This window comes from Leopardus geoffroyi, chromosome A1 (genome assembly GCF_018350155.1).
Source record: "Leopardus geoffroyi isolate Oge1 chromosome A1, O.geoffroyi_Oge1_pat1.0, whole genome shotgun sequence".
Lineage (NCBI taxonomy): Eukaryota > Metazoa > Chordata > Mammalia > Carnivora > Felidae > Leopardus > Leopardus geoffroyi.
In genome coordinates, this window is record NC_059326.1 from 97,026,730 (window position 1) to 97,030,304 (window position 3,575).

Here is a 3,575-nt window from a genome sequence, read left to right on the forward strand (position 1 = left end):
TTTAGCTGGATGTAGAATTCTGGGTTAGTTGGAATTTTTCTCTCAACAGTTAAAATATTTCATTTTGTTCTCCTCTTGTTTTCATGGTTTCTTATCCTTGCTCCTCTAGGTAAAAAAATTTTGGTGGTGGAGGGGGTTAATTTCTTTATTTTATTTCCAGTATAGTTAACATACAGTATTATTTTAGGTTCAGGTGTACAATATAGTGATTCAACAATTCTATACATTACTCAGTGCTCACCATGATACGTGTACTCTTGTTTTTTGTTTTTGTTTTTTTTAATCTGGTCAAAAATATTCTGTTTTGGGTTTTCTGTAATTTTTATAATATCATATATTATGATGTAGGAAGGTTTTTTGGTTTTTTGTTTTTGTTTCTTTGCTACTTATTCTGCTTAGTGTTTTCTGAGCTTCCTGGATCTATGATTTGATATTTGTCATTAATTTAGGAAGACCACAACCATTACTGCTTCAAATATACCTTTCCTTTTTCTCCTTCTGTTATTCCAATTACACACATTACACCATTTGAAATTGTCCCACAGTTCCTGGATGTTCTATTGTGACATTTTTCACTTTTCTTTTGCATGTCAATTTGAAAAGTTTGTATTGTCTACCTTCAAGCTCACTGATTCCTTCCTTGGCCATGTTGAGTCCACTGATGAACTCATCAAAGGCACTTTTCATTTCTGTTTTGATTTCTAGTATTTCTTTTTGATACTAAGTATCTCTATTCTTAAAATTTTTATTTTAAATTCTCCATTTGACAATTCCAACAGTGTGTGTCGTATCTACATCCGGTTCTGAGGATAGCTTTGTCTCTTTAGACTTTTTCTTTCTTACCTTTTGTCATGCATTGCAATGTTCTGTTGAAAGTTTCACATGTATCAGGTAATAGGAACTGAGGTATGTGGCCCTTCAGTGTGAGTATTTATGTTAATCTGACTGATGCAGTTATAGGTGCCAGAGCTTCATATTCTTCCAGTGTCCTTGTTTATATCTCCCTTCCCTCCCCCAATCTTTGCTTCACTGAGTATTCTCCTCCCCATAAACAGTCTGGGTCTTGAAGCTCTTTCAACTATACCCAACTGTTATACTGGGTCCCTACTGGTGTGGTGATAAAGTATGGAGAGAAGCAGTGTTCCGTAATCATTCAATTAAACTTCGCTAGTCTTCTGGTTGGTCCATATTCGGGCTGTAATCTTCACAGTGCTTCTTCAGAGATAGCTTCCTTTTCCCCCTGGCCCTGTCAACTGTGTCCACCACTACCAACACCCCACCCTTACATGAGATAGGTAAGCTGGAGGGAGCTGGGGTGAGGAATGCCCTGACCTCAGCTGGGACATGGTAGGCCTTTCCCCCTGGAGAGTGTCCTTTGGTTACACAGAGGGCTCCAGACAGAGACATACAAAGATCTTTTTCATATCTTTACCGTAAGAACCAAATGTGGTTCCTGGAGGTAAGGCACATCAAGTGTGGTCCCCAGATGTTTCTTACTTTCAAACAGTCCACACTCAGTATCTAACAATTCATCAAAATTACCATTTAAGTGTTCCTTCTAATCTATGGCTCCAGCAGCTTCTGCTTGCGGGAAATAGATATTAGCCATGATTCTCTGGATGTACCTTTCTCTTCAGATTTCATACTGGTGGGTTGTCTGGAGACCTCAGTTCTCTGACGGGTCCCAAAAAAGTCACTGGTTTTCAGTGTGTCTGGCTTTTTCTTGTTGTAAGATTGAAAGTCATGACTATGTTTGTTTTTTTTTAATGTTTTATTTTATTTCTGAGACAGAGAGAGAGGCAGAGCATGAACGGGGGAGGGGCAGAGAGAGAAGGAGACACAGAATCTGAAGCAGGCTCCAGGCTCCGAGCTGTCAGCACAGAGCCCAACGCAGGGCTCAAACTCATGGACCGTGAGATCACGACCTGAGCCGAAGCTGGATGCTTAACCAACTGAGCCACCCAGGTGCCCCCTAAGTTTTTTACATATCAGAGTGGAGCTGATGCTATATACTTTGTGTTTTTAGGCATAGGTGTGATGTTATATGATTTCTGTTTTTAAAAGACCCCTCTGTGTACTATATGTCCTTTGAAGATCTAAAAAGGAAGTAGGCTGGGCCAAGGTAGGTCTCAGATATTTTAGGTTCCCTCAACAAGCATCGTCTTAATTGGAACCGAACGCTTGTAAAAGAAATAGAAAAAGAGCAAGCAGGGTCCACTTTAATTCCATCTGAGAACATATGGGATGTTCTATAGAGGAAGGAATCTCAGGACCTGAGGATTCATTCTGCACACTTCCTGGTAATTTCTTCAAAACACCTTGTCCATATTGGCCACTCCTCCAAGTCAAAACACCTTCCAGTGATGTCCCATAGCAACACACTTTGTGTGAATGCTTGGTACCATCCCCATTCATTTGCTTATGTTTATGTCTCCCATCTTCCTACCAGAATGCCCATGCCACACTCAATGTTCAGAGTTCAACTCATGGGCTACAAACACTAATGACATCTTCTCCAAATAGAACCACTTTCTAAACATAGTAAGATAAAAACAGGGAGGGAGGAACACCATACAAGACCCTTAAATACAGAGAACAAACTGAGGGTTGCTGGAAGGGAGATGGGTGGAGGAATGGGCTAAATGGGTGATGGGCATTGAAGAGGGCACTTGTTGGGATGAGCACTGGTTGTTATATGTGAGTGATGAGTCACTGGGCTCTGTTCCTGAAACCAGTATTACACTATATGTTCACTAACTTGAATTTTAATAAATAAATTTGAAAATAAATAGTATTTTTAAGAAACGAACCACTTTCTATTTTTTCCTCTGTCTTAAAACCCTATCATGTATACAATTAACACCAAAGAATGTAGCACTGGTTTGTTCTTAACTGGGCTAAGCTTAAATTTCTTCAATTGTCCTAGAGTTCCTAGCACACTGTGAATACATATTGGATGCACAATAACTGCTTGTTAATTGAGAAAGGGATTGATAGTAGTTGGCTTTGGTGGGTTACTGGTTTTGCATGCTGGTGAAATTTGTAACAGAGCCACAAATAATCGGGCTAATGCAATTAAAATGTATCTGCAAAGTTCGGTTCAATCGCTAATAAAAAAGACTATTTATGTGTCTATGGCATTTATGTATCTGTGCACATGCAAACATATTTTCCTTTTTTATTAAGGAAAACAAAGGTAAGCATAATGTCCCTGTCCCATATGCTTTACCTAGTCTACATTTTAATTTATGTGATTAGCTCTAACCTGTTCTGAGAACAGTAGTCCTGAGGCAGCAGCATATAAATCATAGAATAAAGAAATCCAAGAACTAGAAAGGATGCAAGAGTTCCTCTGGTCCAATCTTCTTACTTCAAAAAGGGACACTGGAGTTCATAAGAGATTAAGGGACTTGTCCAAGATCAAAGTACCAACATCTGGAATCTAAGTTCTCTAGATCCCACTTGAGAAACAACTCCCCATCAGCAGGTGCTAGGTACACCAGAGGCCTAAGGTGAGCACAATGATGTGATCTTGGAGTACAGGTGTCCACCTGTTTCCCTGTGTCTTGCTGAAA